Below are 18,403 nucleotides of genomic sequence, written 5' to 3'. Positions count from 1 at the left end.
AAATATAGAAAATTTACATAGAAAGGCTCCAGATCATTTCCAGTCCAGTATCTACATTGTGCTGTGCCTACACTTTTAAAAATGTCCTTTGTATTAATCATAACTGGAATTCTTCTTAATTTGCATTTATATGCCTTGCAATGTGACGTCCTAAAAGAAGCTATTTCACAGTGTGATTACTTCATTTCATTAAAAAGCAGTTTGGAAGATGGAGGTGAATGTGCTTTTTTTCTGAAGGGAATAATCTTTCCCCGGACCACTCTTCCATGAAGTCTACTTTTATAGATTGACAACCCAATCTCATAACGCAATGTGAAATAGTAACAAAACTTAATCTATCGATTTGTGGCCACAGACAGAGTTTTCCCTATTTTCTCATGCTTCTGGACACTAAAATCACCCTAGAGAACACGATCATTATGTTTACATGCATAGTTGAGTCAATATGGTTGCCGCTCAACTTGACCATTAAAATGGGCCAATGTCCTTGTTCCAGTTTACATCAGGACATTTACTGGACCAGTCATCAGTTACTTGAAAGGTCTTTTTTAAGTCACAATTTTGACACGTTTAGCCGTTTATCAAAAGCAGCTGAAAAACATTTGAAGGAAAGCAGCTTTAATGGGAATTCGGCAGTGTTAATATAGGCTACACTTACGCTTGACTTGGTAAACAAAAAGAGAACCTTGGAGAATATGTGGAGCCTCGAAACCCCGCCTATTACAATAATTAGTTTGTTCTGGTGTCATGTAAGCATGCTTAGTAGTGTGGTGTTTGTCAAGTTATAAATGGACCATTTTGTCACAATTAGGAGGTGAAAAAGATTGCATTTAGGTGTTAAATGGGTTGGAGGATATGGTCCAACTGTCAGGTGAAAGAGTGAGGATCAAGATCCCATGTCATGTTTTTATTTCTATTTAATCTTTTAATTCTTTTTAATTAAAACATGTCACTTTAAATGTTCTGCTAAATGCATAAAAATATCTGAAGGTTTAGTTCTTAATTGACCTAAATATTCAGTTTTCTGTTTTATGATTTTGTTCTATTTCGCTATTGAACAGGACTGGGAATGAATGGCTAAAAATTTCTCTAAAACCTTTTCAACCCCTTCAAGGTTAGATTGAGGGGATTTATGTTATTTCTTTTATGTCATTCTTGTGTTGTTCAAAATCAAGGCTAAAGTGAAGTTTGCTAGTTTCTTTCAGTTTTCTAAAAAAAAGAAAAAAAAGAAGAAAGAAAAACATCAATCTAAACAGTCTGTACTTCTACAGAGCTTTATTCTTAAACGTATTGGAGAGCATCTTGGCTTTCATTGGGCTGCTTGTTTAGTAGTCCTGCAGAGTGCTGGACCTTTAACAGCAGGTGTAAACATAGTGAGATTATAGGGCGCTATCACCTTACACTGGTAAATTTAATTTAAATAGTCACGTAGGTTTTGAAGAAAACTGGCAGCATCAGATCCTCAAAGCATTAAGCAAAGCAGGTAAATATATGCACACTTCTAGTTTTATATAAAACGTTTTAGACTTTAACATTAAGAAAACCTGTTTTGTGTACATAAAATACCAAAAGATAGCCATTTAAGTTACAGGTTGTAAGAAAACAAGAAGGGAAGACAAGCAAAATGTACAGGAGACAAATACTACAGTCAGTGTTTTGCAAAGTTGGTATTTTACTATGTGTATCTCATTCACCTGTTCATCCACTATACACCCGTTACAAAAAAAAACCTGTCATTTAGAACACAAAGGTAAGTTTGTTGGTGTTACCTAAGGACACTGGCACACGGAGGGGCATGATATCAAAACCTGTGATTAGTGGGTGACTTACTCCAACACCTGAGCCACAGCTGCCTTCAAGGCAGTTTATAGTTGTTGCATCTGTCAGGCTGGTGTGTTGTAATTTTTGTCATCTGTGCCAATAGGTGTCCATCAAGTCTACTAGTAACTACACATAGTCCAGATATTTGTAGCTGCATGGACTGAGTGAGATGTTTTAATCAGCCGTATGTAGAAAAATTGAACAGGTAATGCTGAAGACCAGTTACATGCCCAAGTATAAAACGCTTCAGTGTAACTAAAGATATATTTGTTGATCATTACCATTCAACTTAAATCTTCTATCCTCGGATAGAAAGTACTAAAGAAAATAGGAAAATAGCATATAATAATGATAATAATACTTTAGGAGAAATTCAAAATAAATTTACTCAGCAGGGTGGTGGATAGGTGGACAGTTAAAGCTGAGCTGAAATTAGTCGGACAAGAAAAGAAATTAAGATTTTTTTAGAAAGATGCTGACTATCCATTTTAAGTCTATTGATTGTTCATTGTATTTCTCTATTTGTCTTTCTCTCTCTATCTTTATCAACATAAATTTCCTCATAGTTTTAGCCACTGTGATACACTTGAAATAACACCGCTGGGCCAAAAAAGTATGGTAGCAATAATGATGACAATTATGGCTGATGATGCATCAGAAGGGCACAAGGTGACAGATGGCTCGATCTGCAAGTGGCACAACATACAATGAGGTACCAATCTTCTGTTTCAGTCACAAAGCAGAACACCTGTCACAAAATCCCTCCAGCCAACAGCACACAGAACATTTGCCATCTATGAACAATTTCTGCAAATAACTGTCAGAGAAAGTGACACACACACACACACACACATAGTTCCCTTGTTTTCTGTCCCTACCGGTCTCTCTCTCTCTCTCTTTTTCTTTCTCTTTCTCTCTCCCATCAGCACTTTTACCACTCCCCTACACAAACACAAACACACACATATTTATACACATACAGTCTAAATCTGTTAGAAAGAGTCTGGCTGGTTGCCTCCAAAGTAAGCTGAGCATGACATCTCATTTTTAGCAATAATCCCGGTCTGATCCTGTTACTGTTCCTCGTGTTAAATGAAGACATATTTTTGCAGTAGGCACAAACATTACTAGCCACACCAAACACTTAGAGTGCACACTACAGCAACACATCCTATCAGCTCTGACTCATAGAGACATATACTTGCAAGTGACAGTAGTGTAGTCTGTGTTTTACATAGAGCCCATTAGACACCAAAGTACACATACTCTATTAGTGTAGACATAAAAAAAACAAAGTAAACAAAGTAAAAACAACTAAAAAATGTCAAGGAATGAACAAATAACATAATACAGGCAACCTGATATTTTGAATATAAGTCTGTACAGACTTATTCTGGAAAATACTACATGAGCATATGCAGTCAAACTCAGTCCTAACTAGTGAGTTCCCTTAAGTAATCATTTTTGCTATTATCATTTATCCTTTTCCCTCAAAGTCATTGATTTCTTCTTATACCAGTATAATATCAGTTTAAAGTGCTACTTTTATCTGCTTTGAAGTAAATGTATTAAATTGTCAATACCTCTCTCTTATTTCTCGATTTTAAGAAAAACTAGCTGATTTATTAAAAGTTTAAAGAAAAGAATAAAGGAAGTTCTCTATGATAGCTCATCTTTTAGCATTTCAAGGGAGGGCTGAGTTAACTGAGAGAGGGATTGCTATTGTAACATCAAAGCAGTGAATTATAGAAAAAAGAAAAGGTATTTTCTCATTGTTTCACAGCAGCTACGAATAGGCCAAATAAGCTGTTGCACAGTCCGGCAGGAATGTAGCCAGATTTTGTGTGAATCCATCCAAAGCGAGCTTAATTCTGTCCGTTGTGGCTTCAGTGCTCTATTCGTACACAGTCACACACAGTGCGGAGAGGAGGGTCATGCTTTTCCATCGTTGACAAAATTAATTTTCTCAACTTCTAAATAAGCCAAAATTGCTGAATGGTGGATTTAAACACTTCTTCATGTCTTTTTTTAATATATATATATATATATATATATATATATATATATATACTGTATATATATATATATATGCATGTGTGTGTGTGTGTGTGTGAGTGAGTGTTTTATTTTTTTTAACTCAATGTTTTCTTACTTTTATCTTCTTTACATTATGTCATGTATACGGTTGCTAGTTGCTCCAACAACATGTACCACGATTATGCTACTTGTAACTATTTAGTCATAGGAGAGTTTCCTTGAAGGAACAATAATAACAAAAAATAAATCTAAACTGATTTATTTAACAATAGATTGTACTTTTGGCTATGTTTGCTTAGATGGGTGTTTATAAGAATTGCAAGACAGATGTGTTAACAGACTGGGGAGTGATGAGAAAAGGTTAAAATCTGAAACTATCTCAACAAACAATGTGAACCACATGAGATACTGACTGAAATGTTGCCAGTGAGATAGCACAGAGGAGTAAGTATGAACTGGGAATTTACTGTTAATTTTGGCAGATTTTGCCCTTTTTTGAACTGGTCATTGTTGTAATAGTGACCAGTAGTAGTAGATCAATACCTAATGTGTTCTTGTTTATCTGAGGTTATATTTACATAATTATAGGACCTGATTTATCATTATTATACCCTAATACATAACATCTCAGAACTGAAAGATGATTTTATTTCCTTTTTTACACAACTGTATTATCAAATCAAATCCAATCAAACTTTATTTATAAAGCGCTTTTCAATCCGATGGCGACACAAAGTGCTTTACACATTAAAAAGCAATTAATGTAGATTAAAAAATAAACCTATGCTGTAAGTTTTACACAGCAGTAAAGGAGGACTTTTAGATGAAGTAGTACAGTATATAAACATTGATTTTTTCTTAAATTCATGGCTGAGAAGTTAAATTAGAACTTCTGATTGCAGGCAACATGTCCCCATTTTTAACTGTGGTTACAAATTAAGTGATTTGAATTTAACAAAATTGAACTTAATTTAATTGTGGGATCAGGATGAATAAATTTTTTTTCTCTCCATTTTGGAAAGGTGCATTAAAAATATATATAACATTTAAATAATAGATAATACCATAAATCAATGAACAAAAAGTTTCCAGTTTTATAAAAGCCACTGCAAACATTGATGACTGTTGCAGCAGAAATTGTCCTATGTAAGTTGTTAACAGGAGCAGAGATGGCTCAGATCAATTCATGCCTATAAATGCCTACAAATGGTCAGTGTGACCTGAAATGTGGGATTGGTGCAAAGTCCCAGTGATCTTTGAGGCTGCAAGATGGATACTGCTGGCAGATGGAGAGAGATTGCACATTTTACCTTTAATCATTCATGTTTGGTTGGATGGTGGCGAATGCATATTTAGTTCTCTTTTTTTCACAGACTTGAATCTTCACAGGTCTTTAGAGCAGCATGATCAGAGGGAACCTTTTAGATCAATGTCAATACTTTAAAGTTCAAATTCGGCAAATGTCCCTCTTGTCTTATTAAAAGAAGTAAGTTGTGCCAAAACATTTTGGAAACACAACAGCAAACTGGAATACAGTAATACTCACTGAACAGCATCCAAAAAGAGGATGTCATTACATTTGCATTTAGGACCAAACCTGGTGTGTACTTAGAGATCAAACATGTAAAGTTAATCCAGAATGTTTAAAAAATATGGAGTATTGATATGATTTGTTGCTCCCAAACAAGGCAATAAAGTTGTGTGTTTCGTATATTTTCTCAGTGGTAATCTCAATAATGGATGGACTCTATGCCAGACTTCTCCCTCAGCCTTCAGTGTGTACTTTAAATAGCCAAATGCTGCATACATAAGTCACATCAATATTTCAATAAGTCAAACATGTTGAGATTGCTTATATGTCTTCTGTTGGACACAAACAGTGTCTCAAAGGACATGGGAAGTGGTTTATTAATATCACATCTGCAGAAAAGGTTATGTGGAGGAGTTTGGTTTGTTTGTCTGTTAGAAGGAATACACAAAAAGTACTGGCTTTGAATTTGGATTCAGGATTTTTTTTTCTTTCATTTTTAATTTAATAAAGTGCGCTGAAAACTTCTCTTGGTGCTCACATTTCACAACAGCAGTTCGTATCATCCTTGTTTTTCTCTCTTTCTGTTACATAGTGGCTCTTTCCTCTCCTGTCTTGCTCCTCTGCTCCCACTCATAATCACATGAAAGACACAGCTGTTGACACAATAAGAAGGTTTGAAATGAATCAGTCACAAACACACATCAACAGCCTTAGTCATGGGTAGGTATGGTCAGCAGCTCCATGGCCCCCGAATTCTCTCACAGGTGGGTTACACAAATGGGTTATATTATCTCAGAAGAGTAACGATGTATGCAGAGTTTAGAAGATCATAGCTCCTATGATATGGTAGGGAATGGTGGGAGGGAGAGGAGGGATAATCGTAAGTAGATCAAATGTGGTTGAAATGAATGTAAGGCGGAAAGAAGCAAGCGGAGGAGGGAGATGAGCCTGGAGATGGAAGGGAGTCTGTGGGCATGCACATTTATGCCATGTTAGTTCCACATTTTGTTGCGTCAAAATCACATAAAACACTTTATTTGTGTGTGGTTGTCCATAGAAAGGAATAAGGGAGAATGGGAAAAACTCTTAGTTGATTTAAGACAGTAGATAAATACAGCTCAAAGCAGCAGTTAGAGAGCAAAAGAGAGCAAAATATTTCACCGTGGTCCAATTTAGTCATAAACTCTGTATTACTTTACCTACGCTACTTTTTTCTTTTTCTTTTTTTTTTAATCTAGGTCTTGTTTGGTTTGGTTGCATGGTAGGACACGCATGCCCTCTCAAGTTGCTTTTGACACTGATTTCTGCTCACTTTAATGAACTAAAGAAAATTAGGGGGCATAAATTTAGGAATGGATTTGACTAACACTACCATATAATAATCCCATGTGCTGCTGATGTAACTTGTTCAAATGATGCCACACCTCCAGATTTTCTGTAATAGCATTCAATTAAGAGCAAGAAGGATATCATGCAGGTGGGATCACTTTCAAAATGAGTAACAGGGCCATTGAATATTTTGGTGTCTACTTCCAAATTCTCATAATAAGACTGATGTAAGGAAACAGAATTCAACGTGCTATGCTAAAAAATTTTGTGCGTGTGGATGAAACTGTTGCCAGGATCTCATGCTGCTGTCTGATTGGTGAATTTGTGACATTTTGTGTCAGATGCAGATAAAACCTGCACAGGAAACCCAAATAACTTGCTCATAAGCATTTTCAATAACATCCTGAAATTTTGACCACTCCTTAAAAACGTAGACAAATATGGACTACATTATTAATTTACAACACAACTGACAGTGACATAGAAATTCTTACAGTATAAATCAAAAATTATGCTTCAAGATCAAGAATTATGTTTAAAACTGAATCGGGCTTTAAAATCTGTGTTATCAACAACTTATAGCTCATCTTATGTATTTGGTCATGTAGTATACAGATAAATATCTAAAGCATGTCTGTAATGAACCATGGTTTTATTATTGGAACTGTACCAATCATTTTTAAAGTAAGAAAAAAGGTTTAATCTCTTCATCTGTATCTTGTAGCATGAAAACATCTCTTCATTAATTTGATACAGTGTCTTGATTATATGAAGGCTTGTGATGTTTTTATTTCTTCTCTGGTTGAAAGAGCAGTGAAAGGAGTCTAATTATGCTTGAAATGCTGTCAGCTTCTTTGCTATATACAAATTTATGATACAATCAACAGGCGAATAATGTTGTATGAAGTCATTTTTACCCAGAAATAAATAGCAAGATCAGTCTGCTTTCATCTGGTCAATTCGGATTCTTAATTTGATTATGCAAATATATAATTAGCCTCTTACCACGTGAAAGAACTAACAAGATGCCAGTTCTTATATGAATCATGTTTTTAAAATATCTTGCATATGTTCTTTAGAATTGCATGTTCCAAAATGTCAGAAGCAACTATGTTGTGCCCACACAGATGAGACTAATTCCTTTTGTCAGTTGCAACCATGAAATTTATTTTTACTTTTATTTTGTTACTCAAGTTTACTGTAAATTTTCATTCTTAGCTGCATGATGATTTATTCAGCTTAAAATAATTAATTGACTTATTTTAAACATATATATTTTAAAAAGAGGGCAAAAAAAAACTGACTCGACAAGTAACATGAACTGAATTATTTACAGTCATTGTAACAAAGCAGTTTAATGTATTATAAGTTGTGTTTTTTATTCAGTAAATAAAATGATGACAACATAAAATTTCCTTTTTTCATTAAACTTCTCAGCTTTCTATTTTGTGAACAAACACAATTATTTTTGAAGAACAAATTGCAAATAACTGATTAAAAATACTACTAATATCGGATCTTCTAAATTTTTTGCCTTTTGCCCTAAAGTCCATGTAACCAATGAAAATATTCTATTAGCCCACAATTCTGGTTTGGTTTGGTTTAGTTGGTTGGAATAGATTTTTTATTATTATTATAGATTATTATTATTGATTTATTAATAAATATTCATCTGATACCAATAACAGCACTGATATTGTTAGTATCTATAAACCCTGTCAGCACAGATGATGGGTTAACCTCCTAACCTTTAAAATAATGGCTGGTTTTGTATTTGTGTCAATATCACATGTTTGGACTTTAAGGAATGTATTGAAACAACACAACTTGTCATGCTATTATGATGCATGGTTAAGAGCCTTCGCCTCCTTTCTAAAATACTTGGGGTACTCCTTTACAGTCACTTTCTCATGCACAGGGAACTGCTGCATATTCTCTCTTATCTTTCTGCAGTGGACAGTGATGCCCCCTCTGTGCCATAACTAAATGCAGACAGGTAACTGTCATCCTGTAGCACCGTCTTAACACAGGTTGTGTACAGAAGTCACAGGAGCAGAGGTGACTTAATACACAACCTGCGTTCTACAGAACGACATACCCATGCACCCTTCACTTCCATTTATAATCATTATTTAACTTCCCTTTTAAAGCACTACTTATTTAGAAGTACTTTTTTAAGGTTTGTAAAACATCATAGTTTGATCTTAAACTGCACAACAACATATGTTTTATTGCAAAAAAACATTTTCAAAACTTACTATGTTGTCATGGCGAAGTATAACCTTGTGTATCTAAAACTGATGCTTTAGGGATATTGTCATATATGTAAGAAGTTGGGAATGATAATGAGTTGAGTTAGAAGCAACCTTCGATCAGGAAATATCGTAAACCAACAAACGTCACCAGGATAGGAGTTCACTTTAAGTAAATTCTGTGGATAGTGACTACTAATGGGCTCAACTCAACATCACAGCCACATTGACCCAGGGAGTTGTTTGGGTAAAGTCACCATTATGTCAATGTTTGTGCGCTCACATACAGCTCACGTGGTTATTGTCTAAAACACAATTTCAGCGCTGCAATGCAAGTGTAACGCTGAGCATGATGAAATAATTTAACTTTGAAGAAAATTATTCTGTTCAATTGCTGTTCAAGGACGGAATATTGCCAGTGTTACAATTACTTTTTACAACACCATTGGTAAGGGAAAAATTCAGAAAAGCAGAAAGACCAAAACTGAGCTTTCGATCCCCATTACCCACTAATTTGTCTTTCCTTAAAGCTACATCTGTCCTGCAGAACTTCATGCAAGTGTGAGAGAAACTGTTAAAGATAAAGAGTGAACAGAAGGATGAACAAGATGTAACGGGCATAAATAAGATATATATGTATGTTAGGGCTGGGCACATTACCGCTTCATTATTGCATTAACACATTCATTAATTAACACCGATAATTATTTTATCATGCGTTGCCACTGGCCTTAAAAATATAGAGAACCTATAGGTTACATGCAGAGATACCCCATGTCAACAGGCATATACCAGGCAAATGCTTGGGGTCCCAAGCCAGAAGGGGGCCTCCTTGGGCCGACCCACCTTTAGTCGCTACAGAGCAGTGACAATGTGGAGAGTTTCCAATGAAAGTGGTCAACTGACTCCCTAAAGAGGCCTCGCCCTCCACCTCTCAGTATTGCCACAAGAAGCAGTGAATCTAATGCATCTAAATGAAGAGAAGTTATCTGTCTGACACTGAAAAGAGTAAGACGAAAAACACTAGGAGCAGAAAATAGAGCAATACAGTGTTAAGTATTACAGATAATACAGAAGTTAATTTAGCTCAGAGTCTGTCCTGTTCCTGTTGACATAAAAACCGATAACATAGACAACATGAAATTAAAGCTGAGTCCAGTTAAGCTAAATGGTCAAGCTAAGAATATAAACTTAGAGACTTTATAGGCAATAAATTTGGATAGTACTACTGAGGAAGCTACTGGATGGAAGCTACTGTTCACTGTGTGTGAATTCGCCTCACCAGAGAAGCTGAGATCCTAATCCTGACATAATTAGATTCTTAGTAAAAAAAAAATGTATTTAGATACGTAGCATTTCTTAATTGCAAAACGTTCATGTCTCATAATTATTCATATTATTCATATGATTTAAATGAAAACTGCTTTTAAAAATGTAGCAACAGGCTGTGCCAGGCTAACAGTTATCTCATATCAGATCTGAACTTTTTGAAACAGAAGATAAAATTACCTTTCTGCCAAAAAATAACTAAGGAAGTCAGGAGCACATCTATTAAACGAGAAATCAGTGAAAAGACTCTGTGGTATTATGGAAGCCTGTTTTTTATAGAATGATGATGATAAACTAGATCTGCCATCATGCCAGTATTTGTGCTGTAATAAGGGAAAGGTTCAACATGGAGGTGGGTGTGGCCAGTTGTGAGGATGCTTCATGCAGGCAGGAAAAGATAAATACAACTGTTTGACTGTTTGAATATTTTCTGTACTGTAACTTACCTGCTTAGTATTCTAGTGACTTGGTTGTTGGTCTGTAAACATAAATGATTTTAATCGGCCAATAAAATAAGGGATAAAAGGATTAAGAATATGAGTTGATCGCACTAAACAAAAAACTGACAAACTTTACATTTAGTATTAAACTGAATTAGTATTTTTAATCAGCACATAACTGCTTAACTGATGGAACTCAAAATGGCTTTACAGCTGGTTAGTGTGTGTTATTAAACCTCCAATTTTTACTTTTTTTATCTTTTTACACTGAAGATTTATAACAACATGCTTGTTTGCCACAATTAATGGCATTTATTACTATTGTTTTTCATAGAAATAAAGGTTAGGGTTAGGCACTATACGTTTATATTGGGGATTTATTTCTGCAGTTCCATGCACTGACACATGGAAACAGCCAAAAAGTTGTTGTTATTAAATATTATAGGCACATCTTATCTACAATATGTCATATTCAGCTTTATAACAGATAAAATCTGTGGTGCAGTTTTCAAGTCTTATTTCTTTTTGAAAAGATCACAACCTTTTTTTTTTCTATAGACATTACTTGAGAACTTTATATTTCTTCCAGCAAAATGAGTTTAATTTAAGACATGTGGGTGTTAACAGTGTGGGCTGTTTGCTGATAACATTGCTGGTGGGATCAAATGGTTGGGATGTATGACACTATAAATTAAGTAGCACTGTACACAAGTAGTTTTTTTTTAATATATGTTTACTGACTTGCCCACTCCTTTAGGCCAGTCTGAGAAAATGCAATAATAATAAAAACTGTTTTATTTTTGTTTGTTTGTTTGTTTCGGGGGTGGGGTGTCACAGGGTATGCTCTTTGTTATAATCTTATCAAATCATGCATGCACTAGTTTGTTTATGTGGATTAAAAGCAGAATACTGACAAAAAACTATTGTAGGAAGGTCTTTAAGAAACAAACGAACAAAAATATGTCTGAAAGGAATTTACCATCCCAACTCTCAGAGTCCCTGAAGTATAAAACCTTCTCTCTTCAATTATTGCTTCTTATTGTGTGTTGTTTACAAAAAATATTGTGCAGTAGGAAAATAATTAAACTTCTTTTACTAATTAAAAATGAATCATTCCAGTCTGCCTACAAACCATAGTGCTCCATCCACTCACAAACACACATTCTTGCACATGTCTATGCTGCTCTTGCAGGTGGATGCAGTGTGAGCATTTGCAAAATCCTCTCAACCCCTCTGGGTGAATACATACATATCTGTGTTGCTGTATTTGTGTTTATTGTTGTGTGTGTTTGGCTTAGGTTTGTGAACATATTTGTGGCTTGTGTGTACTTGTGTTTGGGGCCATTCATTAAGCTCTGATGCATGACACATCTGTAAAACTCAAAAACTATCAAAGTAGTTGAAAAAGAACAAATAAATGAACTTCTTTTCTTGTTTTACTTGAGGATGTATGGCAATAGTACTACTGATTGAAGGGAAAAACTGTATTTGTTGGTTTATTGACTACATCAAGCCAGCTGATAGATTTTACATTTTTATCGTCAGGACTTAAGTCTCAGCCTAAAAATTGACTGGGCACCAAAAGGCCTCTCAATAGCACGCATCTTTTCCCATTTCAGGTATGAATGAAGATACAGTACATACAGATACACATATCATTACAATTTTGTCATGTAAGGCAATCAGTAGGAGTATTGAAAGCAATGCATGCGTGTTGCAAGTGGGGTTTAGAAATCTAATCTCTAATAAAATGGCATAAACGGCTCAAGGTGATACAGCTTCAATATATTATGTGTGATTGTGGATCTTCATTACAATCATACAGAAACTGTCTGTGTCATGCCTATTTTTGATTACCTCAACTTGTTGCATTAGGCTTTAGATTTGTAATTTTGTCTGTCTCTATTGCTTTTATTTATTTATTTGTTTATTCTTTTCTGAAACATGACGCATAGTGTTGCATAAGAGTCAGAGTCAGTGTTTGCATAGGTAAATAAGCAACTCCTGCTTGCTTTGTCTTCTGGAGGTGGTGATCTACAAATGCCACTTGCAAAGAGTTTCATCCACAGTTTTACTGACTTCCTGCATGATTTGGGATGATTGACAGGAGGTTTGAATCCTAGCTTGGAAAGAAATGACTTTGCTCTACTGCTACAGCTTTTTCCCATCATGTTGATCTGAAAGCCAAAATGAGCATTTCTGAGGGCTAGCTAGACACCACTGTACTTCACTAATGCCAGGGGCAGGCGGGTCAAGAAACTTTTTGATGGGGGGGTCTTTCCCCAAACTCTCAGAGATCTTGAAAAGACTTGCATATGTAAATGAGAATTTTGACAAAAAGGGTTCTGATTTTTTGGAAATAATTAATTTTACAACCTTAGTTGTTATAACCAAATTGATTATTACAACTAAGGTGGCCATCTAATGTGAAAAGAAACAGCCAAAGGAACTTTTTAAGTAAAACGTTACACAATATTGTTGCATCCACTACTTACTCTCAATCTTGTCACATCCCACCGGATGTGATGTCTGTCTCAATTCATTGATCTAAAAGTTAGGTGAAATGTAACCTGACTGTTCAAACTGAGGTTGCTCCGAAAATGATTGGATACACAATTTAGCTTCACATGCTGGGTGAGAGTTGGAAAAAAAAAGTTTTTGTGCAGTTCAGACTGTGATAAAAAGATCAGACATGGACCACATATGGGCAAAAACATTAGATTTAATCCACTTTAGCCTGCATTGTGAATGCAGTCTTATATGTTTTGAGCCAAATCAGTAGTCTTTTTTCAGTATATTTTTCAGCATTCTTGGTAATTTAACTTTGTAACCCCTCTCCACATCTGGTGGTTTTATGATCTTTTATTCATCCTTTTCATTCCTGCCCCTGCAGTCTGCAACACCTTACAAACTGACTTAAAACTGCAGGAGCTGATCTCAGTTAAAGCTTTTAAAAATGTCTTAAAAAGCTGTGATTCAAGCAACATATAGAACATTTAATATAAAAGTACATTACATATTGCATTTACATGTACTTGGGCATCTGAGGCTATCAAAAGGTCTGTTACATGGGTAAGTAAACACTGAATTTAGCTGAGATTTGATTTGTCCGTGCCCCCTTAGGCCATTCATCTGATTCTGCCCTTGATTAACCCTTCATAACAAAAAGTTAGTATAACAGTGTAGCATTAGGTATTATATGGACCTAACAGTTAGCAGCTTGGTATAACTAACCTCAGTAGATTTCTCTGTAGTCCAGTCTCTGACATGATGTTATGTTGATTGCACACATTTTGCTTTTACACATTAAAATAGTTGAATATGAACATCCTGGCCAAGTGATTTAAACATTTAGTTTCTGTTGGCTATGGCCCCAATTATAAGGCAAACAGATGCTTCAGTAGAACATAGCAGCGTGTACTCATCTAACTTAACTGTGCCCAGATGTAAATGCACACAGTCACACACACACACAGAGGGGGAGTAGATGCACAGTATTGTCTCTATGAAACAGCAGATGTAGAGTGGATTACAGAGCTAAAATATTTATACTCAGATCTTAGCAGTCAGTTCTAAGAGAGAAAATGTAAGATGGTTAACGAGTAGGAAAAGAAAGACTACAATAAAGAGGGTGATGGAAAGTGTCAGTATGTGCAAGAAGCAACACAGAGTTATAAAATCTGAGAGAGAGAGAGAGAGAGAGAGAGAGAGAGAGAGAGAGAGAGAGAGAGAGAGAGAGAGAGAGAGAGAGAGATGAGTGTGCAGCACAGATGCCAAATGAATCTAGGGCAGTTCAGAAAAAAAGGCATTATTCCAAAATCCACTTGGTACGCATGTGCAATTATGTGTATGCGTGTGTGTGTGTGCTTCTAAATGTTTGTGGGTGTGACTTACTAGAGAATGCAGTATGTTAAGTATCCACCTAATGTGACAGCAACATGTCAGGGGTTAGAAATTAATGTAGAAATACAATAACTTTCTTTTAATTCATCATCCTTCAACAATCCCACCACTCTTTCAATCACTCCCACTCTTCTTACAGTATCCGCTGCCTCGCTCACACACACATGCAAACACAGAACGAGAGTGAAAGAAAGAGAGAGAGAGAGAGAGAGAGAGAATGAGAGACTTCATTTCTCCTCATCAAAGTCAAACACTGAAGGATTTAGTGTATGTGAGCATGAGAGTGGGTTAACAGCGGTGGGGGGTTGGCACAAACTAAAGATCATGGCAGATGGTGTGCTTACTTAACACACATACAAAAACACACACACACACATACCAAATAAATACACTGTTGTGCAGAGAAAATTGAGCACATAAAAAACAACATACATAGCTCATGATAAAAACATACACACCTACACACTTACCTGCGGTTTACAGCAAAAGCTTTCTCGTCTCCGTGGAGCCACAAGTAGCTCAGCTCTGTTTATTTATCATTATTTATTTATTTTGTTTGCATTTTTTAGATTATGTGACTAAAATTATTATACTATTTTTTTTATTTGAATTAATATTCATAGCATTTTTAGATTAATTGCTACAATTACCTTAAATCATTAATAATATTGCACACCACCACCATTTATCTCGTCCTCATTTGTCTTTTTTTTTCTAAGATGACTTATAATCAAGACAAATTAGTTCAAAATATTTCATATCGTATTCCACTGAAAATATGTGCAAGTCCACTCTCCTGAAAAGAGTAAATTTATAAGTAACAGTTACATATTGCATGAATCATGTTCAACTCCTTCTTTGCTCAGGAGATTTTTAAATCCAAAATTCCTCCAAAGGCTATGCTTCATTGAAGATCAAACTTTTCTTCCTTTGCATGACAAATTTTACAAACAAGAGCAAAGATCCATGCTAAGTCAATAGTCTAAACTTGCATATGTTTTTATAGAAGAAAAATTAAATATAATAGTCTGTACATGAATCATTAACTTTTAAATTAATACTGAATTCCACAAATGGATTCTAAAACACACCTTTTCATTACAACCTGCATAAGTTCTTAATGTGTGTGTGCAGGCAGTTTCATGCAGACAGTCCAGGATGGTAAAAAGCAGGCTTTGGCGTCTCACTTCTGACCTCATCACTTCTGGTAGAAAACGCTTGCACAGAGACATTGGGGAGCGATTATATCATACCCTCAGACAGGAACCTGCAGGTGGATGATGATGTGGTGGTGGGACTGAGCAGACAGCAGTGCAAAACAGCAGGGACACTGGCAGACCAGAATAAAGATGAGAAATTTTGCAGCTTAAATCGGTTGCCAGATTTGGAGGATGGTAAAAGATGTGGAGTGTGAAGGTATGTCAGGAGTGTGTGTTTCAGTGCAGCAACAGCTGACGGTCTGAACTATTTCACACATGTCTCTCAACAAAAGAAAAAGGATATAAAAATGTAACCCATGCAGCATGTAGCACAAATAGCTGTCTTTTTATTTAATTGCAGGAATGTGCAGCATTATATTGTGCACTATCTTCTGCTTTCTGATACTTAAAGGCTTTTAGCAAAATAAGATTAATGAAATTTCTGTTCTAAAAGGAGATGCAGATGTCCATTCATTCATTAAATAACTGCATGAGTTTGTCAGCATAGAGGAACCAGTTGACTCACTTCCCTCAAAACAGCTATTCCTTGTCAAAAACATTTTGTCAGTGTCAGACCACATTGCACCGTTTTGTCACACAGCTGTCAAATGCCCTAAGTTATGAATATAGTAACATCATCGGATGGCTGGGCTTGAAATTGCTGTGGGTTTATTGAATTCATGAATTTGGATTCAATTAAATTAACATGCTTGTCAGCCCTCTCATTATTTAAAGTCAATGGCTTTTCATGGATCTGCATTTGCCATCCAACCTCACTGGCTCAAAAGGACTAAAAATTTTAACGTGACTATACTTTCTATGTTTGGTTTTGCTCTCTCCACAAAGAGTTGAGGTCTAGAATTAATATTCATGCTAGAGTTAGGGTAATGTTGCATACAGATATGTTGCCATATAAATATTTCCAATCTTAACATCTTGGACAATACTATATATTTCCAGCATTTGGCACATTTTATTAAAAAATTTGTGGGATATAAGTATGGAAGAAATAACAAAAGACTAAGTAAGCAACCAGCTGATTCAATTTAAATTCTTTTTAAAGTTAAACTAGAGTTGAAAAGAAATCTGCATGACACTTTAGAACCAGCTCCGGTATGAAAATACTTGCCGACAATAATTTCAGCAGATTTTTCAACACTTTTCTTCTGAGTTATAATACAGCTAGCATGCCAGATGTGAGGCATATTTGTTTATACTTATGAGAGTGTCTTACATTCAGAAGGAAAGGTGGTGTTGGAAAGCTGTTTCACTGACTTCTCATTACTCACCCTCCATTCTTTTCCTTTATTTCCATTTTTATCAAATATTTTATGCACTAACTTTCTTGTTTACCCTCTGTACCTGTTATACATATTCCTTTGCTCTGTTCTTTTGCACACTCTGCCTGTGTAAGCACTTTGCATCCCTTTCACATCTCATCCTTCCATGCATAGGATAACAGAAGTCTATCCTGGTTATCACATTCACACCCCGCAGGGGTGCAGCTAATGAAACTGCACCCGGATTCCTCAAATCTGTCAATGCTATTTCATGTCTGAAACCTTGTCAGCAAATAAGTGTCTACCATGTCTCTCAGTTTCATGCCCAAGGGGACCTCCCACAAGTTGCTGGCAGTGAAGGAGTGACGGTTGTTGTGAAACATGACTGTCGTATTGATTGCACAGAGCACTGCAACAGCTGGTAGGCTGAAAGAGAGCACAGTGTGCCATGGCCAAGAATGCGATGTGGAGGAGTGAGCAAGTGCGAATGTCTCCCAAGGGTTATCCCTCTCAGGATCTTTGCATAATCCCTCCTGATGGATGCAGAAATCGATTTGGAGGGCGTGGCTGGGAAACAGAGGCCAGGAGGGGTGGAGCTGCTGCGGAGGTCTACAAACTCCATAATTGGAGTGTGCCAATTGTGTGCAAGCAAGCTGACAGACCAGAATATTTGAATATATACTTTGAATTAAAAAAATATAACATATGTATACCTAGTCAACCTAATTTAAGGAGGCCTTACAATGAAAGCACATTTTCACAGTACATGTAATTTAGTGAGCCATACAATCCAACTGTTAATAGATATGGATGTTTAAAAGAAACTAAAGATGAATAATCCATGACATTATTTAATGTAAAGGATAACTAAAAGCACCTAGCAAATTACATATGTTGCATGTTGAATATTCTTGATATGAACAAATCTTCCAGGGAATTTTAAAATTTCTGTTCCTTTGCATTTTGTGTCAGTCAGCCTGTTAATTTGGCATAGAAGGTTTTGGTCTTATGATTTCAGTGTTGGTGTTGCAGCAGTGCTTCAGTTCACATGTACTTTGTACGTTTTGTAGAACAAAGTCAGTAATTAAATTACCTGCAAAGCAGTCAGTAACCTCCCAGGCATCTGTTTTCTTATTCTTATTCAGAAATCCCAAACAAACAGTGCACATGGTTATTGCATAACCATTGTCTTTTCATGTATTTTTTTTTTTTTTTATCATCTCCACATCTGTGCTCTCATACATTATTTACTGGTAAACATGCTAGAATATATAGATGAGTC

The sequence above is a fragment of the Melanotaenia boesemani genome, chromosome 2 (assembly GCF_017639745.1).
Source record: "Melanotaenia boesemani isolate fMelBoe1 chromosome 2, fMelBoe1.pri, whole genome shotgun sequence".
NCBI lineage: Eukaryota > Metazoa > Chordata > Actinopteri > Atheriniformes > Melanotaeniidae > Melanotaenia > Melanotaenia boesemani.
The sequence above is the reverse complement of the archived record's forward strand: the minus strand, read 5'-3'. Positions refer to the sequence as shown.